The 15321-nt window shown below is 40.3% G+C and overlaps 1 long non-coding RNA gene across 1 annotated transcript; it reads left to right on the forward strand.

Annotated features, from left to right (window-relative positions):
- The first annotated feature begins 505 nt into the window (after positions 1-505).
- LOC122828033 lies at positions 506-11175 on the forward strand. The gene is made up of 4 exons (XR_006370152.1): positions 506-775; positions 1142-1200; positions 10279-10379; positions 10481-11175. It is a non-coding gene; the product is annotated as an uncharacterized LOC122828033 (long non-coding RNA).
- Positions 11176-15321: the final 4146 nt, after the last annotated feature.

Genomic DNA, 15321 nt, shown 5'->3' on the forward strand with positions numbered 1-15321 from the left:
AAGGTGTCTTTTTTTTTTAGAACACAGGAAAGCAGGTACGTTAATATGTTGGTGTCATAAATGAAATAATAATAAAAAAAAAACATCCAGCAGACTGAAATCCAGTTTGACCCTTTGACCCAGAGTTTAAGAGACATAAAATATATATATATATATATATATATATATATATATATATATATATATATATATATATATATATATATATAAATATATATATATATATATATATATATATGGAGCTCAGTTATGGAAGGTGTTCTACAATCTCCCACTGCCAACAATCAAATGCTCATGAGTATCAAATGATACATGGGTGCAGCTAATCAGTGGTAATTAAAACAGCTCAGGAAATGAAACCACAATGAACTAAAGCAATCAACGTCAGGACACATTCCTCTCAGACCTTCACTCAGGTTAGTAGAACGTGCTTTACAATTAGTGCAAAACTTTTAACACGCCGTTTTAATTGAATTTCAGCAAATTAGCCTTCGGTCCAGAAAATGCAAGCTAATTACTTGTCAAGAAATGGTGGATGAGGCAGACGCTTGAGACCCAGGTAGAAATGAGAAGATGATGGTTTAATGGTGATAATCCAGAAAATAACAGAGTCCAAAACGCCGGGCAGCACGGCCGAGCGGAAGCCAGGGCTCGACGCCGGTAGCAACCGGTTACACGCGGGACTAGACAACGAACTGGACACACAAACGAAAGGGACGAGACGCTAACTGAGACGACAGCTAGACAAGGACCCGACGAGGAACAAAGAACACAGGTGGGGTTAAATACACTGAGGGTAATCATGGAACGAGACACACCTGGTAATGAGACACACCTGGGAAACTATCAAGGGTACAACACAAAACTCAAAATAAACAAAGAAAAATTCAAATCATGACATCACTACATTCGTGGATTGTTTATTTTTTTGTTACAGTTGTATTGACTTGTTTCTTTTTCATGCAGCTGCCTGTTAACTAGTAGCACTCCTAATGTTTCTATCTTTCTGTTTTTTTCTTCCTCTTCTGTTAGAGGGTGTAGAATTTCGGACTCGGTCCGTTTGTCTCTGCGTTACACCTAAGATGTTTTATATCTGTTCATCAGTTCAGAGGAACTTGCTGTACTCTTGTGTCTCTTCCAGCTCCGGTTTGTTTGAAAAACATCTGGATGGCCTCCAGTTCGGTTCAAACCAGTGTTCAGGTACATTCCTAAAACACACAGAGCTTTTCGTTTTTTTTTAAATCATTTCTAATGTATTTGTAATCCAGAAGACATCTTTAAGTATATATATAAATTCAGCGTACTCATCCTCACTGTGAATATACACACACCAGAAGTCACACATGGTGCAGAGTCGCAGCTGTGATGCCCACAATGACTCTCCGGAAAGCTTCTCGCCACGTCTGCCGCTGTCTGACAGGACCGGAGGGCCTCGCAGCCTCACTGTGACGTTTCCTCCCCATCGTCGTTTTCACGGCAACTAATAACCTTCTGGCAAAATTTCAGCAAAAATAAGAAGTCACTTGGACAACGCGGAACAGTTTACACAACCCTCTGTACGTCTAATTCAGCTGTCCGTCATTTCATCCATCGACCAGTTCGTCTGTTGGTTGTCCAATTCAGCCATTCACCGCGCAGTTCTTTCATTCATCTCTCCACTTTTCCATCCAGCCGCTGGCTGCTTAATCTGTCCATCTACTAAATCATACAGTAAAACCAACCATCCATCCGCCTCGTACATCCAACCCTCTGTGCACCCACACCTTCCCGTCTTAGATCGTCTGAGCGTCCTTGACTGTGTGCATTCCTTTTATTTTCAGTTGACAAATGAAATAACAAAAAAACTTACTGGTTTCCTTTGTAATTTGTTTGTGAATTGGATAAAATATATATATAAAAAAAGTTTAGTTTTTTTTTTTTTTTTGTATTCCGACGTTAAAAAATACTAAAAATGGAACACTGGGCTGCAGGACTACAAGATTGCATTTTTTAGGTTTCCATGACCTGGAAATGGTTATATCTTGCATATCTGTCTTTGGGTATTACATTCAGCTCAATGTTCAAGTATCCACTCTGTGATCTAATTTACTTTTCTGTTTCTCCATGTCTTTGTGTCCTATCTTTATTTTCTCTTCTTGAGGAACTAAGCCCATAGCAGATGAAATTGTTTTGTGTTTGGTTTTTTTTTTGTCTCCATCCCAATTGTCATTATATAAAGAAGAGGGATTTGACAGAAAACTGTACAGTTTTTCCTACTTGTGCATCATTAGTTGGAGGAAGCCCTCCTCTAAGTACCTTTGCTTCCTCCCCTCCAAATTCATTTTCAGTTAAGTTAAAAATTTGCGCTCCGTTTTAATTAATAACAGCTGTTGCTTTGTCATGGCGTACTGAAAGTGGAGTCATGGGACCAGTAATTTATTATCCAAAGTGTTCTTTAATGATGTAGTTGTGTTTCCATTTAGTTGCTATTGATGTGTCATTGTTATGCGTTTCCTTCCCTGCGAACAGAGTTTAATTACACAAAGAACAGACAACTGTATCTGAGCGCTCTGCGGGAAACAACGCGAGTCGAACCCTGTTGGTTTATTGGGTTTTGTCAGCAGGAGACGGCCAGTTTTCCCCAGAAGAAACACAATGCCGGGTGATGCGATTCTGACATTAAATCTTTATGTTGAATTGCACATTTGAGAGCAGAGCTTACTTGTCAGTCAATATTAATTACAAGTATGTTATCGCGGTAGATGTCTTCATAGGCTGCAATTTGGAAGACATATGTGAACTTGGAAATTGTAGCAACAGCTCTTCACCCACATGTTGTTCACTCTCTGGACCCGAGTCATTCTTACTTCTTTTTGCTTGATACAGTTCAGTCAATTTGCCCAAAAAAAAAAAAAAACACGTGAAATTATCAACTTCGTTTGACACAAAACGTTCCTATTTGAGGTGGCGGATAAAGTATCTGCCCCCCTGCAGACATCTTCTTTCATTTGCTTTTGGCCACACCTAAATATGTCAGATCCTCAAGCAAATTTAAATAATAGCACAAAATAACCAAACTAAATCCAAAAAGCAGTCTCCAAAATTAGGATTTTATTTACTAACGGGGGGAGGGGCGCAGCAAATGACGTAAAACTAACATGGCCTTTCAGAAAATCATACCAAAGTTGGAACTGGTGGTGGTGTAATCCTCTGTGGATGGTCTGGGCTCTGCTGCTTCAGGACCAGAATCGTGAATTGGGCTTTTTAATTTATTACATTTTTTTTTTTCTTCACAATATGCTGAAAGAGGATCTGACCATCAGCAGGGAGGCGGTTCTTTGTGTCACACATGGTGTCCATTTCCCCCCTCAAATTGGACGGTTCCAAACAAATAAATAAATAAATAAAGGCTTTAGAGTGGCCTAGTCAAAGTCTAGACTTAAATTCGGTTGAAACTTTAAGCAAGACTTGCTAAGCAGCCCCTTGGTATGTAAAATACTGCTAAAGATGCATAAAGTGTTCTTGAGTCATTAGAGCTGTGTGCTCCTGACATTATAATAAAATGTATATTGTTATTTAAGTAGTATGGCTAGATGATTATTATGGGCTGTATTGTGCTCCTAAAACAACAGAGAATGCAGTAGAAAAAAAAAAAAAAAAAAGGATCCTGCGATCCAACCTGAATTCCAGCTAAATGCATCGTCTCTGGGCTTTGTGTTGTTAGCTGTCCTATAGCTCCATGTAAAATCAGCACCGTTGCTAGATCACAACCGGGGACGGCGGGAACATACGGCTTACGCTCACTCTGCCATTTCCTGTGAATTACCGAAAGCGGTAGAGAATCCCTCTGAGCACAGGCGCTGCTGATGAGATGCTGGTCAGGATTAACCAACAGGGAGGAAAACCGGTGAGAAAACAAAGTACAAGTTAAAGGAGTTGCTGTCTGTGGAGCCTTGGTTGCACCTCCATAACCCCCCTCCCCACATCCCTCCAGTGTTTCTATTATAGATGAGGGTCTCTCTGTGCTTTCATGCTACCCTCTTTCATCCAGACTGAAAACTTTGAACTTCCCTCTGCCTCTAGCTTTAAACGCGCCGCGCCGTAACAAATGGCAACCAAAGCTTCCAGCTTCTTTTTTGGTCTGTACACAAATACTGGTGGGACTCTCCTGGCAGTTTACGGAACATGATAGCCCCTTCGTGTGTAAATGTGTGTTCAGCAGTTCTTAATTAGCCAAAGCCCCCGAAGAGCTTTACTGCGTTATGTATGGTCATAAAGCAGAACAATGAATACATTACCATGTACATTAAACCCATTCTTCGCGTAGTCACTGTAAACACCAGCACACACATGCATTCATATGGATCAATACACACATGCCAGTCGCCTTCTAGTGGATTTATGGATGACAGAACTCATTCTGCTCGAGAAAAATAGTCGGAGTAAAGTAAAGCTTTCCAGGGAGCGATTCCTTGACTCCATGCTCCTTATGTCAATGGTTGTAAACAGGTCTCTATTTTGCAAAGTCAACAGCCAGCTTCAGTCTGTGAGCTGTAAGTCTGTCAGAGGAGACTTGAAATACGGCCCTCCTCGGACCACCTAGTAGCTGAACCCAGAATAAGTGCTCATGTTTGTGTTACAGCTGTGGATAGCTCAGAGCTTTGTTCTAGTCAAAGCATCCCTGTGGTTTTCTCCCTTTCTGCTGCTCTCTTCTTTACGAGCTGCTCTTTGTCTTACTGCGCTCACAATGTGACCCAGAGAGAATTTGTTGTTTATGACAGCGGCCGGTGAATCTGACAAAGCTATTTCAGCTCCATCAAAACCCTTGATTTTGTAAAAAGCTGCAGCGTGGATTTTAACCGCTTCCTCCCAGGTTATGTTCCACCAAAGCATACCTGGAATGCGAAGGAATAGAAAGCCTGTTTGCACACTTGCAGGTTTGTTTTGTTTCGTGGTGTCACTTAAAAAGGGCGGTATTATGTCAAATCGAGTCTTTTTGAGCTTTGCATCATGTTGTAATGTCATTCCCTCATCAAAAACACACCTGGAGTGTTGCCTTGATTCTTTACTGCATGTTTGAGAAATCCTTTTCATCTCCCGTAGCAACCATTCAGCTGTATAAAACGCCTGGGTGGACTTAGCCCCGCCTTCGAGGATGTAGCTCCTCCTCAGAGCTGCAGTTTTCAAGCTGCTGCACTTCCGCCCCACAGAGCACCTCCCTCCTGAGACTCTGCCTCTCAGTTCCTTCAGACTAGCCAGCAGCAATTAGCAAATGCCTGGAGGAACTGATTCAAAAATCGTTCTATTTGGGTGGGTAAAAGCTTCCAATATATGGATCTATGGGAAAAGCAACCGCCCCTTAAACGAATCATTTAATCACAATGGAGGATGTTTGAACCAATTTTTTTTTTTTTTGGAGTTGTTTTGTTGTAGCCATGTTAAAGTGATTTTAAGCATGAACAGTCTACTTAAGCCAGAGAATTTCCATTGGATATTATTGCAGACTAAAATCAAGACCAAGCTTCTTTGTTTTAACCGTCCAGTGATGTAAGCACAACACGTGTGATTGACAAACAAAGTGATCACAAACTGTGCTTTTCGTTGTTTTTATTTTTTGCTAGAGAAAAGAAAGCATGATTTCATTAATTATGTCAATTCATTCAGACCTCAAACCATCACACAATAGCACCATGCAAAACTGATTATATGTTTTTGAAATGCTGAGTTTCTTTAGTACCAGACGTAATGCTTGGCAGATCTTACGAAAAATATTTTAAAAAATCACTTTTGTCCTGTCAGTACACAGAATATTTCATAAGCATTTGCGCTCTATCTCATCAGAATTTATTTAGTTAGTTATGTCTGGGTGAGTCATCAATCAGCTTCTGCGGATAACACTGATCAACTTACTGTGGTTCACTGGAGTCAAATGGTCTTAATAATGGCTTTGCAATCCTTTCCAGACTGATGTCAGTGACTTTGTTTTTCATCTGCTCTGGAATTTGTTCAGAGTGAATCATGATTTTTTTGAGCACTATACACGTGCATCATTTTTAGTTGCAGACACTTCCCTCCGGACAGAGAACGAGAACCGAATTTAGGACAACACATAAAATCCAAACAATCATTTCTTTTTCTTTTTTTTAAAAAAAGGCTGTCTTTGTTCATCAGTGGAACAGAATGTGCTGAATATTTTATGGTTCAATTATGTTTGTCTTCATAAGAGCGAAACACGGCGTGAACCACATGGCTGGGACTTGACGTTTGTGATTGTCGGAGATAATGAGGGGTTCCTATAGCCTCGTGTTGTTCTGTTTGAATTCATCGTTTTTGAAGTGAGGCTTTACAAGAAACCACAAAAGAGTTTTATTCACCTGAATGCACGCTCAGACAAGTGGAAAGTGCTTGACACATGCCGCTAGTGTTTACTGTTGAGCATTGTGTCAGCCTGACTACCTAAGCCGCTTTAACATCGCAGGTTATCAGTCTAACTCAGCACACAGCGCGACCTTCTGACCCCTGACAGACTGCAGCTTGCTGCCTCTGACATCAATCACCCGCTGCACTCTCTTCATCCAGTTGAAGGATTTCTGCTCTTTGTGTAAAAATACATTCAGTGCCGGTCAGAAATGCGCTTACATCGGTTTGAATGTCAAAATTGATTTTGGGCTGTTCTTTTTGGTTTTACGTTTAAAAAGGCTATAAAATAAAGAATTTTGTGGAAAAAATTGATTTTTTTTTTTTTTTTTGAGTGCAAAACAACACATAGGAATACATGACGGGTCAAACATTTACATACCTGTTAATAAATTCTAATATATGAATAAACTGTAAGCTGCAATTAAACCACAAATATTTTGCAGCCATTCAGGCGAGTCTGGTATAATTTTTTCAGAATATCTGACAGGTTTAGGTTGAAGCTTTGGATAGGTCATTCAGGAAGCTTCATGTTTAGCTGTGTTTTATGTGTTTGGGATCATTGTAATGTTGTCACACTCAACTGTGTTGTAGTTCCAACCAACCTTTCACCCGTAGATGAGGGGATGTAGGTCAAACTACGTAATAGCAACTCAGGAACACTCCTACTTCAAACCAGTTGTCAAAGGATCAGAAAGACCAGAGACTGAGATATTGAGTCCCACTCTCTCCAGAAACAAGCCTGACTTACTGCCAGCAATGGGGACCAGGTTCTGTCACTGTACAGGGACCGAGCAGCCTGTATCTGAGGGCCTGGTACGCTTTGGTACCGGGTCATAAGGTTGACAGAAGGACGTGGTCAAAATGCCTTCTCTAAATCTGCAAGGCAGTTCAGTGTGATTGGCAATTAATTAACTTTTATTACAAGTCATGCCAAAAAAAACAACAAAACAAAAAAATTGATTTTGAACTGACTCTGCCAAGAAAAGTGAAACAGCTAGAGTTAGCCCAAAACATGTGTTGTTTGTTACAAAAAAAAATAAAATAAAATGGTTGTTTCTTCTGCAACTTGCCAACAGAAATCAAAATGTATACATGTGTCATTGGGGGAGAGAATGTATTTGACTTTTTGTGGACCTGTTATGGATATACGATTCTGTGTTTTTCCTCTCCTACATCTAACACACACACACGTTAGGTTCAGGAAATGACTTCATGGGGAGGAAACGCCGTCTTTAGGGCCGAAAAAGGAATAGCGTTCTGTTGTTCGGTTCCTGTTTGTCCCTTAAGGACGCACAGCAGGGGTCCAGCGTTGAAACGATAAACTGTTTCCCTGTTGTTCCAGTTCATTGTTATCACTTATTTGGACTGATGACTTTAACTCTTGTTTTTGTTCTTTTATTCAAGATGATCCATCCCCAAAAAAAAACAGTCTGGGGTAACAAACCTTAGAATCCGTGTAGATTAGATGAAAATCCACCAAGAATTCAAACTTGAATCCTTGAAATTGTGCGATGCATCATTGTCCTACTTTGGAAAAAGAGCAGCTTAGACGGGTTGCATTCATGAGGACGAATGGTTTCTGCATGTCAGCCTCAGGGGTGTAATAGTGTGGGATTAACACCATAAAAGCCATTCTTGTTTTGATGAACTCGTCGAAATGTGGAAGTATATTTGTTCAAATGAAACCACACGTAGAGCCTGTGTGTGTGTTAGTTATAGGACCCACTCAAAAATCCTCTGGTTACACATTTTCCCATTTAAAACTGAGCCCTTGTGTTTTCTCAGCATGAAAGACTAAACCTTTCAGCCTTGTCAGTTTGAATGATGTTATCAAATTAGGATTTAAATGAGAGCAGCAATAATCTTGTTAATTAATTTCATCTTGACAAAGTATCAGACAGAAATAATGCCTCATTTACAGCTTGGCGTCATGTTGAAAGGACTAATTCTAATGATCTTGTCTTTTTTTGTGATAATGAAGTAGTCAAACAATCTTACAAAGCAGAAAGGCGTCTATAACTGCTGCTCATATGTCAATCGTTCAAAAAAAAGTCTCTGGTTATTATTTTTGTTGCGGCTACAGAATGAATAACATCACACACAGAAAGGTACAGTGGAGAACTGCAATTAATATATATACACATATTTTAAACCAAGAGTCTTTACAGTATTTTATTAGATTACCTTGAAAATATGATGGCATTGCTGCTTCAGTTAAATGAGCGTTTACTCTTGTGTGTAGTGTAGATTCGACTATTGCAAGGACAAAGTATTTCAATTCAATAAGTTAGTAGAAAAGCTTTCATCCATCAAAAGCAACTCGTGCTACCAACTACTACTGAAGATTATTAAAGTACTGCATTATGTCAATTTATCCAGCAGCATTATGGGAACTTTAATCAGGAAATGTGCACAACAAGTCTGAAATGAGCACAGGTTCAAATTACACTGTGTGCTCTGAGTACTTGGTAATGAGCTGACAGCTGTCTCAGCTTGAATATCATTTAGAGGACTTCAGTATGTTAATAAAGTTGTCCTTTCTGTACGCAAATACACAAACATATATATATATATATATATAGGTGTTTTGAAAAAAATACATATTCGATTAAAATATATGTATAGTCTTATTTCTGTTTTTATACTAGGGCATTGTGGCACCTCTGAGCATTTGAACTTGGTTTGTTATACTACTCTTAGGCATTTAGGGTGGGATTCATGTCAAACAAATCGTGATTTTACCAGGTTTCCCTCAGAGAAATTGCTAAGCACGGTGGCTGGGGCGCGCTCGGCAGTCATTCATCCAGCGGCCCGCTGTGTTTTTTGAATTTAAAAAGATTTAATGGTGACAGGAAACTTGAAAATATCCCTTGATAGTCATGTGTTGTTGGAAGATTGGAAGATTAATACCTAAACACCAACTATAAAGGTTTTTAAAAAAATGCTAACAAAAACAAAAAATATACTTAAATAAGCAAAGCTAAGTGTGGTGGAGGCACAAGTAAAGGCTTAAAGGACACTGAGGGAAACGCTGCCTTATTTTTGGGCTTTTAGAACACACCCTCTCTATTAGCATTAAACTTAGAGGTATTTTATCTCTGTCTCATTATCAAACATTATACAGCCCAAAACATTTATAAAAACAATATGTTTGGATGTAGCTACAGATATATGTGATGATGAACTCATTAATACTGTAGCAATAATCAGTGTTATTGATAAAGAATGACACTTAGGGGTAATGACTTAATTTAACCTGATCAATGTTTAATGCATTGGTTAATATTCAATTTTATCTTTGAATATTTTTTTCTTTATTTAGATTATTTAAAATGTGGCTTTTTTTTCCTTTTTTATTAATCGATTTTGTACAGTTTGTTTTTAGGGTGATTTTCAGTACTGGGTTTTGAATCTTGGCTGAAAAGTTGAGTTACCCGAAAACCTGACATGTTCACTGTTTCCCTTACTGCTTGTGGTAAACAGGAAACAGAATAGTTCTGTATTTACCAGCTAGATTACTTTTAAATTAATATGCTTGGTTTCATTCACAGTTAGAATAAAAGGAACTGATGACAAACGCACGCCACATTAATCAGATTTTGATTTGAACACACGCCGCACTATTCAGGTTTTTACTTGAAACAATAACAGAAAGCAATCTGCTCTTTTCCTTTCACCTCACAATTATCCACTACTGTCTACTGGCCTGTCATATTAAATCATGTTGCAATAAATTGAATTCTGAGTCCAATTTGAAAACAAAATGTTTAAAAGTTCAAAAGGTATGGTTCCTTTTTTTCTTTTGAGGGATGCATAAAAAAAATCAGACAACCGTCCTTTGATTATTTCACTCTCTCATCTTTGTACTTCCTTCTGTAGGTGTTTACACCGGAGACAAAGTCAGACCTTCTTCCTCCCCCACTTCGCTGGATCCACTTCTGTTTAAATGACTGGGTTTGCAGGAGCGTTGGAGGATAAATGTAGGCTGGCAACCACGTCTTCTGAGTCACTCTCCGTTTCTCTCCCGTTCCTGGTGTGCCTACTCATTAATGATTCCTTCACACATTATGTCTTGTTTTAGGCTCCGGGGCAAACAAACAGAATGCCACTTAGCTGTGCCGCAGGTGACTGACTCCAACAGCGCTGACGTCACCGGCCCACCTTTACTCGGCTGCTCAGCAGTCCTCCCTCACTTCTCCCCGACTGCAGTCTCTGTGGTCTGTTTAATGAGCTAACTCTGAGCTGTGTTTAAGCTCATTAACCTTTGTGGGTGGCGAGTCCCACTGAGAGGGAAAGCCATTGATATACAGACACAGATGTAGAGAGGGAGATTTCTTTTTTCTTACCCTCCAAACACGCAGCTACTTACAACAGTGCAAATTAAAGCTGATATCTTGATAGCTAAGAACAATGGATGGTAGTTAATATCCCAGAGATAAAGAGAAGTGGGGAAGGCTTGCCTGTTTAGTGAAAATGAATCCCAATGATATTTTTTTGGCATAGGAAACTGATAAGGCCTCGTAAATAAATACACAACCTTTCCAAAGAAATGTATCAATTTAACAACAAAAAAAACTGGGTGAGATGCTCCAGATGGATAATTGCTGCATGGATGATTATGGTTCAGCTAGCAACAAATTACTTCACCTAACTGATGCAGAGAGTTTCTTCTTATACCTTTAACAACCTTAGAAGATAAAACAACTCTTCCACAACCAAAAATTCAAGTCACTGGCATGCATCGAGTAAAGAAACTGCCTAAAAAGATTGCTGAAACTGCTAAAATTAGGATTGGAACTGTCCAACCCATGTTAAACAGTGGAACCATAGAAGGAAAGCTTCATCGACATGAGGAAATGTAGCCAGAAAAAAGAAAAGAAAAAGACATCTTCATGGCAATCATGATCGGAACTCATTTAAGCATTTGGCGAAATCAGATCTGAAACAACTGCATGTGCGCAGCTGTGTTGAATAGTGAAAGTAAAAGCATTTTCAAATGCATCATGGGAACTCCTGGGACTGCAACCAAATGACATTCAGTAAATCAATGATCAGCGAGGCTAGTGAGTGTGAAATGGCTTTAATTTGCAAGAGTGAATCTCCAGAGCAATGGGAGAAGATTATGTCCTGAGTCACAGTGATGGCCACATCAAAGTAAAGAGAGAGGTGGATGAAGTGATCCTACCTCCTCCCAGCCTGTGGGGGCAGTGTTGTGATCTGGGGTTGCTGTATTTTGTCAGATGTAGGTTCATTTCCTTCCGATGACAGTACCACGATTGATTGGGCTTGAACTGTGCAAGAGTGTTTCAAGGAGCACGAGATGTCATCTTGATGTTTGAATAAGCCCCGACAGAATCCAGACCATAAACACAAATAGGATGTGCTGAAGAAGCCTTCCTTCCATATGTTGCTAAAGCTTGTCAAAGTGAAATATTAGAGCCTGTGGCGTTTTATTTTGGACTGTTATTGTATGTTGATACAGGAAATTTGCTTAAATACTTTCAGTTTTCTTAATAGAATCAACGAGGCTTGAAAAGGTTGGGGGGGAAAGCCTGGTTTCTAAAGTTCTTAGACGGTAGACACCTAATTCTGTAACTATTGTATACAGTGAGGACAGGAAGCTTTGTTTCATCTGTTCAACTCAAATGCCTTTCAATTTTTGTAATTTAATTTCTGTAAATTGCAAATTATATGTACATGTAATGTTTAAGTTTAATCTTAGCAACCCAGAATCCAACACACAGCCAAGACAACGTAAAAGAAAAAAGTCTCAAACAGCCGGGGTTGCCAACTTAATGGACATACGCAGCACACAGGGAAGGTTTGAAGCCCGTGGCAAAAACATTACAGCATCTAGCAGAGCAGGTGTTTAAATAGGGAGCAACACAACACAGGTGAAGACGATGAGTAATCAGCAGGAGCAGTTGGGAGCGTGAGCAGTAAACGGCGAAGCACGCCTCTGCAGGCAGAAAATGACGTTAGAACAACAAAGCTTGTGTAAATACAAGAAATCTCACAGGAACATAAACTGTAGCTCTGTGTCTGGTGAATGTTTGGTTCTTCATTCAGTGAAACAACTAAAGGCGGGTAGATCAACTGCAAATTGTACTCAAGTGAGAGTGGCGCTACGTCAAAGTGCTGCTGCTACTCGAATAAAAGCAAAAGGAACAGCAAAGTCAAAGTAATATATAAGTTTGTGTTTTTTATAAACTCAAATAAATGTAACAGAGTAACTGCAGTTAGTTACATCCCATCATTGCCTGTTAAGGCCAAGAAGAAGAAAAACCTCAGGTCTGTCTTGGTCTTGAGGTTTGCAGGGAGTCGCTTGCAGTCTGCGACGTCCCATCAACTTTTACGTCTTACAATTGCTGCGTACATCATCCGATCATTGGTTCTTGGACGCCAAGACACACCAGACCTGTTTAGAGTATGACGATGTTACACTTATACATTTGACCACAACATGGGTTTGACACAAAAACAACATGGCTCATCAATGAAATGAAACGTCGCAGTGGCAGTATTTTTCAGCTTTTTATTTGAATCGTACAGGATTCCACATCAAGTTTGGAAAATGTTGGGAATAATTTGTCTTGGGCTTTTCTTTTTTAATTTTTTTGACACCACCAGACTTTGACAGTACTTCAGGGTATGCAGATGTTTTAACTCCACTGTAAAGCACCAAGCAAGGGACTTTACTTTTCAGGAAAAGAATGCTAAATGTATTTAGCATTTGTTTTTAGTTTTCATAGCTTACCCTTTCCACTTAACCATGAAAATGTCCTCTTCATCTGTTGAATCTTTGACTATTTGTCGATTTACAGTTACAAAACGTTGGGAATTATTTTGTAAATTGCCATGTACTCCATTACTAACTGATTCTGGATTATTCTATTGCAGTTGCTCTGTTGTTGTTTTTTCTGTGTGTGTGCTTGAACCAACGTGTGTCATCAATAGTCCCAAGGTTTTATAGAATCCAATTCAATCCCCCCCCCTCCTCACACACACACACACACACACACAGACAGTTCGACTAACTGATGATCATTTCCGGCTGCAGACGATAGCTGCAAATGCATGTGGAAGGAATTATCTGCTGCTTGGACATCCTTTTCTCCACATCCGCCCGGTTTTGTTCCTCTTTTCTTTTTTTTTTTTGTAAATCCTCTTCATTGTCTCCTTTCTCCACATCAGGTCGAGCAGAAACAGAAATATTTGTCTATCCTTGACCTCTGCTGAAGAAGCTTGCTCACAGTTAAAAGTGTGGCAGTAGTCGCACATTAATATTTTTATCAAATTGTATCTAAACAACGCAAGTTGGCTATTTAAAATAAACTATCACATCTCTTTTGTTCCTCCCTCTTTTAGGTTTCTTTCGCTTCAAATTTGCATGACTTGAAGAGGGTTTTTTTTTTTTTTTGTACAGTGGGGAAAACAAGTGGCATACATATTAACTGACTACACAGGCTGACACCGCTGTTGAAGGAATAATAAACAACAAAACATCCTTTTCCTGGCTGTCCTGTGGGACTTGTGGTTTCGATGCTCGTCTGTCTCTTCTAGAAAGCCTGCTCGTTTCCACCGCTCTGTCTATTTCTGATTGTCTTTTACAGCCACCGCTCCCCGGGGAGGAAGCCGTCATAGTGTTTTCTCCCTGCAGCAGATGCTCTCCTCCTGCTCTAATCTGTCCGCTGCTGAGCCAATATTATTAGCTGCTGATGTTGTTTTGTTTTCCTTTTCTCTCTCCCCCTCCCTCCCCCACTTCTTCTTTTTACAGGCGTGGGTGTTGACGGTGGGGGAATGAGGAGACAGGAGGGGGGAGGTTGACATTATTCACATCTTCACCATTAACTTCCCTCGCCTTGTGGCGGTAAAGGTTAAGAGTGAGTGAGACCAGACCATGGGATTAGTCGTGGGAGACTTGCTTTTTATTACCGCTAAGGTCACGGCCATATTTAAAACCCATCAGAGGAGCTAGCGTCGGTGGAATCCGTGGCCAGCTGGAAGTGCTTGTCTCAGCAACGACGTCGATTTTGCTAAAGGAGACGCGCTGTCAGGGATGAACAGCAGCACGAGAGGAGGAGATAACGCCGACAGTGGTGTCAGTAATCACCGGGAATCTAGAGAGCCTGTCTGTGCCATGTGATATAACGGGGGCTGGAAGGGATTACATCATCGTTTTTAGATCTAGGTGTGGAGGGAAGCGGAGACGGAAGACTTAGACCGCCACCTGGTGTCCGTCCCGCTTACTACAACGCATTCTGCAAGAATACAACTCTTCCGTTCCTGCTGCAAAAAAGAAAAAAAAAGCTATTTTATCTCAGAAACCCTAAAGGAGCAATTAAAATAATCACTTTCTGTGATCTAGATGAAAAACAGAGGACATCTATGCACAATGTGTCGGGTGGAAGTCGACGTCTCCTCGCCGAACCTCTGCTAATGGTTCCGCAGTCTGCCTGAAGTACCCTCATTGCCTTGACGCCTCTGAACAGCTGCGTGGTGTTTGTGCAGCATAATGACACAGAGGATTGTATTTAGTGCTTGTCATTACTTGGGGATTAGGACTCCTCTTCCGAGTCGATGCATCCCCCCGAAGAGCCTGCAGCACACGGAGTCAGGAGGGAGCAATAAAGGCCTCGCCAGGCGACGAGACCGCGCCGTGTTCTTGCATTTTGCGAGCACGGCGAGTGCTTTCGTGTTTGTTTGCAGATTGCAAATTGAGAGCAAATCTCAGTAGAGCTTCTTAATGGCACTTGCAAACTAATAGCAAAATGGCTTAAAAGCCTCTGCTGATACCGCGCTGTGAGTCTGCCAGAAGCAGCAGAAGGGGCTTTTATCCACTACCTGCTAATCATTTAGTTTCTTTTCACTTAGCAGCGATCTTAAAAAAAGAAGAAGACATTAAAGGTGCATTGATTCAAT

This window comes from Gambusia affinis, linkage group LG03 (genome assembly GCF_019740435.1).
Source record: "Gambusia affinis linkage group LG03, SWU_Gaff_1.0, whole genome shotgun sequence".
NCBI classification, from domain to species: domain Eukaryota; kingdom Metazoa; phylum Chordata; class Actinopteri; order Cyprinodontiformes; family Poeciliidae; genus Gambusia; species Gambusia affinis.